The sequence below is a fragment of the Gasterosteus aculeatus genome, chromosome 10, assembly GCF_964276395.1.
Source record: "Gasterosteus aculeatus chromosome 10, fGasAcu3.hap1.1, whole genome shotgun sequence".
In the NCBI taxonomy this organism is placed as follows: Eukaryota; Metazoa; Chordata; class Actinopteri; order Perciformes; family Gasterosteidae; genus Gasterosteus; species Gasterosteus aculeatus.
In genome coordinates this window covers 2,801,850-2,812,564 of record NC_135697.1, presented here as the reverse complement: position 1 = coordinate 2,812,564, position 10,715 = coordinate 2,801,850, and the positions used below count along the sequence as shown (strand labels likewise).

Sequence of the window (10,715 nt, the reverse complement as noted above, 5' to 3'; positions counted from 1 at the left end):
GCAAAGCACAAGATCTGGCGACAGGTGTACGTCGAGGTTCTCCACATCCTTGTAAAGGAAATTAGAAGGTGTTAGGATGTATAAAATGCATAGCTCAAGCTCTTCAGGTTAATGTGCATTAGGGAATGCAGGGTGACCATGTACTTCAACGCATAGCAGAGGCTGGTGTATTAAAACAGCCATATCTCCAAGCGGGAAGGCTACAGAGACATGCAGTTCAAACAAAATTAAAAGCGTACTCAATTACTTACGTTATAATGTTTGAAAAGGTCCTCCTCCTTATCTCCAAGTGTCACGGTGTGGTTTCATTTGCTGTCTTATTTTGTAGTTTTCTGCTTCTTGTCTCCCTGGGAAACTTCACTACCTGCCCGGTCCTGTCATCCCCTGTAATTGTCTGATCGTTTCCACCTGTGTCCAATCACCTGCACCTCCTAGTGTATTTAAGCCGTGTCACTGTCTATTGTCCTGGATGTTCCTCGTTCCTGCCTGCCTTTTTGCCCCCTCTTCCTGTCTTCCTTTTTGCCACGTTCCTGTGTGTGTTTTTGCCCGCTGGCCTTTTCTTTATTTCCCTTTTGACTATTAAAGTCTTCTTTCGTTACTCCACGTCTGCATTTGAGTCCTGCCTTCCTGCCCGACCCTGACAGAATGACGCGACCACGAAAGGACTCCGCAGACCCGCTGCCAGACTATGGACCTAACTACATGGATATTAGGAGCCCGTTCTGGCAGCGGAAGACAAAATTTGTATTCGGTCCCAGGAGCTATCAGCTCGCCTGCCTCGAGCTCCGGGACCTCCTAAATCCCAGTAGGAGCACTGGCAAGAGGAAGCACCGACCTCCCGTTCCTGCTGGGCCGCCGCAGCAATCTCCCGTTCCCGCTCCTCGACTAGCTCCTTCGACCCCGGTATCGGCCCCGACCCCGCCAGTACCGGCCACAAGACTCAGCCCCGACCCCGCCAGTACCGGCCACAAGACTCAGCCCCAGCCCCGACCCCGCCAGTACCGGCCACAAGACTCAGCCCCGACCCCGCCAGTACCGGCCCCGAGACTCAGCCCCGACCCCGCCAGTACCGGCCCCGAGACTCAGCCCCGACCCCGCCAGTACCGGCCCCGAGACTCAGCCCCGACCCCGCCAGTACCGGCCCCGAGACTCTCAGCCCCGACCCTCTCAGCCCAGACCCAGAGACTCTCAGCCCCGACCCTGACTCAGCCAGTACCGGCCCCGAGACTCAGCCCCGACCCCGCCATTACCAGCCCCGAGACACTCAGCCCCGACCCTCTCAGCCCAGACCCAGAGACTCTCAGCCCCGACCCTCTCAGCCAATTCTCGTCTTATTTTGTAGTTTTCTGCTTCTTGTCTCCCTGGGTAACTTCACTACCTGCCTGGTCCTGTCATCCCCTGTAATTGTCTGATCGTTTCCACATGTGTCCAATCTTTAAGCCGTGTGTCTCTTGTGTCACTTGTCGCGTCATTGTCTATCGTCCTGGATGTTCCTCGTTCCTGCCTGCCTTTTTGCCCCCTGTTCCTGTGTGTGTTTTTGCCCACTGGCCTTTTCTTTATTGCCCTTTTGACCATTAGTCTTTCGTTACTCCGCGTCTGCGTTTGAGTCCTGCCTTCCTACCCGACCCTGACACCAAGATGGACTATGAGGCAGAGAATGGCAATTTCTCTGTGCTCCACGCCCCTATTGATGTTTCCTCAGTTTCCAGATGTTCACCAACCCCGATTCAGACGTTTAAAGGAAAGATGAATGAGTCATAAATTGACAGTTTATGGAGAAGAATGTGGAGCATCTGTTGGTGATCCAGAGCAATATTCACCTATAAACTTAAAGAGAGTAACAAATACATGAAATAGAAAACTAAATAATTTACCACAAAGTACTTTGACTCCATTTTGATGAATATGTGTGAGTTCCTAGAAGTTAATGTAAGATCTTTGAATATCAGACTTTATCTGAGGAGCTGATGTGAAGCTTTCTGTGTCTTTCTCTTAATAATCTCACGGAACCAAACTGCACCTGTTGCTCTGGTGCCTGCGGGATCAGAAAGACAGGAGCTGGGGCCGGAGGTGCTAAAAGCGGTTAATCCCACCCTGCTCCCGTACGAGGCCCATCTCTCTGAGGACCAGAGAACACACATTGCCCAGATGTGCCGGACCGACCGAATAGTTCACCGAATTGGCCCAACACAAAAAAAGAGGTGGGGCTTTTCCCTTTACTTTGCCGACCGACGCATCGGACAGGGGGCCGTTTTGTCCCAGGAGGTGGGGGGGGTCGACCGCCCCTACTTATACATCAGCCGGAAGCTGTCCAAAAGCGAGGCCAGGTACAGCAGGGTGGACGGTGGACTGCGGTACTACCTCCTGCGATGCTCATTCACCCTCTGTTTGGACCACGCCCCGCTCCAATGGCTCCACCGCATGAAGGATACCAACGGATCACTCGGTGGCATCTGGCTCTACAACCATGTAACTTCACGGCGGGCCATAGGCTGGGGGCGCAGGGGGTATGTGGTGGCAGGCGGCGTTTTGGCTCGTCTGCAGAGGGGAGAGAGAGAGGGGGAGTGGCTCAGTGAACGGTGCCAGGTGGAGGCGATTGGCCTCAGCTGAGCTGAATGTTGATTGATTGTGTTTGTCTTGTTATTTAAAACGCAGTAAGGGCGATCGGGACGAGAAGGGAGCCGCAAAATGAGCGAGCTAGACGCCGGGAGCGCTGTGTTTTGAGGAGTGTAAGAAGCAAAATAAAAGTATTGTCAACTAAACCTGCCGTGTCCTGCCTTATTCCGGAACCCCAAAAACCCACACCCGTGACAACATGTATGCATTTTAGGGGGTTGGACATGCTGACAATAGAAGATCAAAGCACCCGCCTCATGATTAGAGGACGATCTCTACCAACTGAGCCACAGCTCCTACTGGCTGTCTTCTTCTAAGTCGCTTTTGAAGGACTTCAAAATAAGTAGAAGACAACTATCACTGCCGCAAATGTATTTGTTTATGTCTTGGTCCCATTCTGTTAACTGTCAGGTGGTGGACCTTTATCCCGAGTAACGACCAAGCCCAAAATTGTAAACATTTAAAACAACTAATATACAGAAATATCTGCTCAATGATTAGTTTTTAGAATTACAAAAACATCTCTTTTAGACTAAAATGTTGAGATTCTTACTTCTTTCAAGCAGGAAGGGATCTCGACCTCGATCACGCCTCCTGAGCATTCACCTTGACGGCCCACAAACCCCCTGTACTCCCCCTCCACTGCCTCTCCAATTGGACGAGACACAGACACACAGCAGATTCTGATTGGTTTCAAGGATGCAGCCTGTTGCTGGGCGGTTTCCATGGAAATCACTGTCATCGTGTGGATGTTGAAACTGGACTAAAGGATAGGGAAACCGCGTTGAAATCTGTGTTATATTTCTTTGTGATGCAGTTAAAATGGCACACTTTTCTCAGATGACATCTCACTCTGCATCCCAATTGTCCTCCTGCAGGATCCAACCTGCTGAACTTGTTCAAAGGCCTGCCCTCACATTCAACTCTTTAACTGTGCAACTAAACTAACCGGTTAAATCTATAAAGGGTACCAGAGGGATGAGTTGGGCTCTTGAGATCAAACATACTGTATATGATAATAATGGGGGCTGACTGTACTATTAGTTTGGCCTACGCATTGATCTGCCACAACTTAAAAACTGCCTCCAATTAAGAAAAAACTGGCCCTTTAAAATGAAAGAAATGTTTTAGAATGATTACATTGTATTCGTCAACATTATCATGTCCATTTTTATTTTAGGAGCACTATTCCCTACATCCTTGCTTTTTGCTCTTCCTCAGCTCATAAAGTGTTTGAATTGCGACTTCGAATAGCTGGTGGGAATCCTCTGATCTACAGTAAAGCCTGAAGAAAATAATCAGAGGCAATAATTAAGAAGAAATATTTGGAGGGAGAACCGCAGAGGGAGGGACATGGAGAGGAGAGAGACTAATGGACCGAGAAGACCAAGAGTCCATATTCGCTTACAAGCGCCAGCAGATATCCGATTTAACTCACAAATAGTGTTTGTATTTTACGGTAGAGCGCTGACTTATCTGCGTGGCATTTAGCATGCACATATGACAAATAAACTGCAAGGAAAGCGTCCGGCAGCACTTTGAGTTCTGCTTTTTAGAATAAAAGCAAATGATTGTTTAGCTGTGGCTTGATGGCTTGATGATGGATCAGGCAGCTTAAGTTACAGGGATATTTTTGGTCATTGGAAAAGAAGAATGTTGATTGTTTGATTTTTAGTTATTCTTTGCCGCAGATGTACCTGCCAATGTGGAGATTATTAACTGCATTAAGATTTTAGATCAATTAGGATTATGTAAGCAATAAGCATTAACGGCTTAATAGAGAGTACATGGATACAGCTTTGGTTTTATACGTGAGTTAAAAGACCAAGTGAACCAAGTGAAGTGTAACGCACCACAAGAGACCAGAGTGAACTCAAGCGCAGAGCGCAGTTTTATTAGCGGGGTACAGACAAGGATCAGGCGTGGTAGTGTCCGGTGAACAGGCAGGGGTCGAAAAGCCAGGCAAGCAGGGAACAGACTGAGGCACCGTCAGGGAGCAGGCGAGGTCGTAGCTGGAGGTCAGGCGGGGGGTCGAGAGCCGGGAGCGCGGAGGTAGGCAGAGGTACCGTCGGGGGTCAGGCAGGCGTGAACGAGGTCTGGGACAAAGGAGAGGTCAATAACAGGTAGGCAGAAACAGGATATCAGGAGAACGCTCAGAATGTGATGGCAACATGCACAAGACTTCGCATCGGCCTCTGAGGCTTCGGCAGCTTAAATGCCCAACCTCTCCTGATGAGAGACGAGCCACAGGTGCGTTGGTGGGAGTGGCCGCGCCCGCTCAGTGGGCTGATCCCGAGTGGCACAAACCATTGTAACGTGCCACAGAGGGGTGACTGAGATCCCGAGCTTCGGACCTTAGTATTCCGGAGACGTGGAACGTCTGTTTGTGACATGAAGTTTATTCTGAAAAGATACGAGTCACTCACAGTAAACCTAAGGTATACCCTGCTTTATGGTGTATTTTATTCTAAATCAACCTTAATTTACGAAACGGGCATCATCGCAATCACAATAATTTATTACCATGTATGTTGCAAAGAATTTTTCTTGTCGGGATGGTGTAAACAATCAAAATAAATACACAAGCATGTGCACAAGGGGAAAAGTCTAATTATGTTTGAATATAAAATAAAGTGTAAGATATTATATATTAAGTAATTAGCCGAGACGATGTGCAAAAATTGTGCAAAAATCGGGCAAGAGAGCTTGCCATACAGCAGAGAGGGGATGATTGTTTTCAAGCAGAAGTGCACAAACAAGTTCCTGAGGAACTCAGATGCTGGTGAATGACAGGATCTGCATCATCTGCTACAGACCTGTTGGCTCCGTAGGCAAATTGCAGGTGGTCCAGGAGTGGGTCGGATCTCAGGTGGGACTGGACAAGGCGTTCAAAAGACTTCATGACCACACAGGTGAGGGCGTCGAGCTTGTAGTCATCAAGTCCTGTGTTACTTGGGTTTTTAGGGTCGGGGAGGATGGTGCAGGCTTTGAAGCAGGTCAGTAGGTAGCATGTCTCCAGCGAGGTGAGACAGAAAACGGGCTGGCTGCCTTCCTGGGGTTCTGACGTTTGAACTGGTTGAGGACTGGACGCTACGCCTGCTGGACGTTGCCCTACGGTGGGATGTAAACCTTAACGATGATGTCTGAAGCAAACTCCTCTGGGGAGTAAAAGCTCATGATGACATCATCTAGGTCAGGGGAGCAGTGGTGCAGGACCTCTGTCACGTTGCTGTACCAGCTACTTTTGGTGTGAAAACAGATAGTGTCCCCTTTCAGCAAGAGCTTTCGACTTGTCGGTAATGCATATGATCTCGTTAGAGCGCATACTGCCGCTGTCACGGTAGTTTTCTGCATCATGTCTTCCTGGTAACTTCACTTCCTGCCTTGTCCTGTCTTCCCCTGTGATTGTCTGTCATGTCATGATTGTTTCCAATCACCAGCACCTCTCTAGTGTATTTAAGCCATGTGTGTCTCTTGTTACTTTGTCATTGCATATTGTCCGGAGGTGCATGTCACTGCGTTCAAGCTTCTTGTCTACGTCCTGCTTCTTGGAATCTTGCCTTTTTGGAACTTGGAACTATTAAAGCCTTTTTGTTTTTTTGAAAAACTCTGCGTTTGAGTCTTCCCTTCTATCCCCCCCTTGCTGACAGCCGCTTCTAGTTATCTGATTTGAAAAACCTTCCCTAAAAACAGGCCGCCATGTATTCATTGTTTGCCTCCGTGTGCATGAAAGCATTGACGCCCAATCATGCCTTCTGCTTGCAATGTGGGTTCAATATGTTGTCATGTCTTACATCACGCGGTGGAGCAGAAAGAGATCAATCTGCAAGAGGAGGAGGGCGTCTGCTGGTATTCCCTCACTGAGATCACCCATATACGTTTAATATCAGCTGTAGGCGGCCATGAAATGATGGACAGGAACAAGACACAAGGACAAGAAGCGTCCTTCTGGTCCGCCCTGCTGGAATGTCTCTGACCTGAGGAAACACTGTGATGAGGTTTCCTCCTGTGACATCTATCCTCCCTTCCCTCTGTCTCATTCATATCAGATACAGTGTTTACTCTGGCTTGCTGCTCTCTCTGCTGGAGGACTGTTGAAACTACATGTTGGTACTTCAAATGGGGGTACATGCAACCCTCCAGTTGAACTTCTGTAATATGTAAAGTAAGGTGAATTAAATCAGCATGGAAATGGTTTCACACAGGACTGCGGCGTCCTGGGTGATAGTCCTGTGTTTTTATCACTAGTTGCAACTTCCCCTTCCCCCATCACCCCAACACCCCCCATGTAACGTATAAGTCTTCTGACCTGAGAATGATATGGTTGCTCATTTGAATCTAGCTTTTAAAATTCCATTAGTCGGAAGATAAAGTGTTAAATATGCCAGTAAACTGACAAATAGAGACTGATGGATTGACCTCTAAAATCCTTCTCTTAGCTTGACACATATAGAGGATTATTCCTTCCACAAGCTCTCACCCAGGAGGGTCGCTGAAGCGATCGTTTCAGAAAATGCGATTCATGAAATGTGCAGTCATTTTCCCCCCGTTTGAATACAGCTGACTGATTAGTTTACAGCTGAGTAACGGTTCTAGCAAGCAGACAGAATGTGACAAGATTAACTGGGTGGCAACAGCTGTGTAATGCGTCTCCCCGACTCGGACACAGAGGGGCAGTGTTACCACAGGCGGGGACGAGCGACCGACTCAATCATGTTGTGTGTTGGCCCATCATAGCACTGGCAGTGTGTTGTCCTTCTCCTCCTTCCTTCACTGAAATTACTCCTGCAAGAGGGGGGTGGGGGGGGAGAATGCATGTTCAGAGAGGGGGGAGAATGTGTGGGTGTTCGGCATGTGCCCGGGCTGCTTTTCCACATTGTGTACAGGGGGGTGCTCCACTGGCACGCAGGACTGTGGGCTGTATGTGTAGGCAGCCTGAGTGTGTGTGTGTTGAAGTGTGCTAGTAAATGCTGTACGATGGTGTGTTGCAGGTAGTAGGAGAATTGCTATTTAGTTTTTTCCGTCTGAGTATCTGAATGAGGCGGATGTGAATTTGCGATGACATCTGAGGGTTTCAACCATTTCATGTGTTGTTCCTGCCGAGACAAACGGAACTAATCTACCGAGATGTGTGAGAGACAAAAGAATCAGCTTACTACACACACACACACACACACACACTCACACACTTTCTTGGCACCCACCAAATTCAATTATATTTTACAACAGGGTTGAATCACACGTTCTTCGTTTGGGTTGTGTGTATTTGAACAGCTCCCCTGTGTTTTACATACGCAGCCCGCTGACAATGTGTCGGGCAACTCTCAAGGATGAACTTAGCAAGCGATGCACATTGTTAACTCAAAATACGTCTGTGTGAGAATAGGACGAAGAAATGGTCCCATTTTCTGTACATGCCATCAATAAAGGAACGCACTACTTTTGGTGTGGTTTGGTTTGGACAGGATGTCGTTGTTGATCCCCGTTTGCGTGCCTTTCTTACATGTTGAAAAAAAGAAAATCTATGATTCAGTCATGTTCTCGTTTATGTTTGGGGGTAAAACAGCCAGTAGGAGAATCAAGATGGCGCTACATGAACAAACTATGAGTACAATGAAATCATTATTTCTTATTTTCAGATTTGCAAGAATTTTGTCTCTCTGTCTGTAGTTGTTGTCCAACGTCTTTATTTGATCACATGACACGATGATGCTTCATTAGCTGGTCACTAGCGTGCAGGAGGGCCCCCTCGTCATGTGCTCTAAGAGGCCCAGTCCATCCTCAATCAAGAAGGCGAGGCGCAAGGACAGGAAGAGAGCTTAGAAGAGGACTTTTTGAACTTTCAGACAGCGACGGCGTCCTCCCGTCCTCAGGGGGCCTCTCTGAAGCGGCCTGCGGCGATAGCATCGCTGCTGAGGAGCGCCGCTTGTTCCGACTGCAGCACTTTCTTTCTCATTCCTCTCGACGAGAGAGTCGGGACGGAGAAGATATCAGCCGACGAGTGCAAGCGTTTCAGCTGATTGCATTTCTAAATCTGTTGTGAAGCACCCGCGTGGAGAGAACTTGACAATAAATATCTTTCTTTGGTACCACAAATGACCTGCCATGCTACTGGGATGAGGCCACGATCGCTTACACTACCCACTGACTAGTTTCTCTTTGATGACTCACTTCTCCAACTTCAAAATGAAAGTGGTCAAAAAGAAAAGAAACCGTTATTACTTCAACTCGGTGTATTGTTGTATTGTACCTAATTCCCTATATTAATACATAGATAAATCAATCAACGATAGACATTTCAACAACTATATGACTGCAACTTTATGGCTCGAGTGCCATCATCCCGTTTTTACGGAGAGTGAAGGCTCAATGCAGAGCAATGAGCCTCGTGTTTAACCATGATCAGACCACAGGTAGAATCCATCTATTGTAACAAAGTACTACTGACGCATGCAAAACACAGTTTCCCTTCACGGGTACATCGTCTTGCCTGAAACGACAATTATTTCTGCTTTGTTCATGTATTGGAAGTTCCCAATAAACTAAACAGCATCTTGTCTAGTTTCCTAACAACATCCAAGTTGGGCTAAATTAACTCCAAATAAACACTTTTGCTGGTGTTCACATGCAATAAAGTAATATAAGGGACTCTGAAAATAACAATATGATTTCCACCTGCAGCTCCAAAAATGTTTTTGGCTCAAGTCAGATTCAACACCGTCTGCACAGCTTATAACAGGATCATTTAAGTGCTGACAGACTTTTGCGATACACTGTAATGCAAATTTCTGGCTCAAATTGAAATATATTGTGGAATCACATCTTTCCATTTACTTGCTACGTAATCTCTTGAAGAATTGGCTCCAAGCTTGGAGAACACAGCAGAACAAGTGGTTAAAAGAGACGAACGAACGTCATCACGTCAAACACTGTTCCTGCCACTCATGGGACGGCGGTGCAGTTCTATTATAGCCAAACTTTTTCCTCCCACCGTATCAAAAATAGTGAAAGATGGTGAGCATTTGAGAATATTATTATGCTGAATGAAAAATTGATTTGCAATAATCCAATAGCCCCCTTTGTATGTGGGCCTGCCAACAGCCCCACCAATAACAGACCATAGACGGCACTCACGAAAGTAGTCCTCTTCTTTTAAAAACATATAAAATATCCTTTGAAATGTCAAGTATAGTCACTGGTTTCGCAGCAGATGAAAGAAAAAAGGATTCTTAGTGCACTTAGCAAATAAAACCCATTCATTTTTTCTGGGATGGAATATCTTGAGTTAACAGTAATAACCTCAGGCATTCTGCCTCACGACTGTTATTACATCTCACACGTCCATCCTCTCTATCCAGCTGTCTGCTTATCAGCCAAACAACAATAATTAATCTCCCGCTCAGATTAGGGATTCATTGTAAACTCGTCTTCCTTATTTCGGAAATCGGACATGAAACATCCATTACCAGATAAATTCTCCCGTGGATCCGGAGAAAATAACTGTCACCAAATAATCGCAAATCTGTACCTGCTGCGGATGATAAACCAAAATAAAAAGGGCTTTTCAATCACTCGTGGATGGCCGTGGATTCTCATTTTCTCTGGGGCCATTTTTCTCAACAGGAGCTCCAACACAACGGGGGGCGTTTTCCCTTCTCCTGCTCCATGCCATTTTTCTCTCTCCACACATCTATCCCACTCACTATCGACTGGCTCATTGATTCAGCGGCCCGCAGTCTATCTCTCTCTCTCCTAATCTGTCTCAGTCCACCTCCATACCTGCTCACACTTATCCCTCTATCGGGCAATTCCTTCTCTTTCCACTTTCTCAGATCTCTCTTCATCTCGGCTATCGGCCCTCTTCCCCAAAGCTTCTTTCCCCTTTCTTTAAATAAACTCCTCACTTATGGCTTGGGCAATTAGTGAGTACGAAGTGGAAACATTACTGTGAGTAATTTCAGGCTCGGGTGGTAAACAGACGTTTGTCACTTCTAAATACAGGCTGCATTCAAAGTAAACCCACAAAAAAAGTAAATCTCATTTAAGTTTAATCAAAGATATAAAACTCAATAGGAGTGTTTTTGCACAACGGGGCTAAA

At 46.8% G+C, this 10,715-nt stretch overlaps 1 long non-coding RNA gene across 1 annotated transcript; it reads right to left on the bottom strand.

Annotated features, from left to right (window-relative positions):
- Positions 1–4,484: 4,484 nt before the first annotated feature.
- On the bottom strand, positions 4,485–6,863 carry LOC144383502 (uncharacterized). Its single transcript, XR_013450926.1, has 2 exons — positions 4,924–6,863; positions 4,485–4,712 (listed from the first exon to the last, which is right to left on the bottom strand). It is a non-coding gene; the product is annotated as an uncharacterized LOC144383502 (long non-coding RNA).
- Between the last annotated feature and the right edge of the window lie 3,852 nt (positions 6,864–10,715).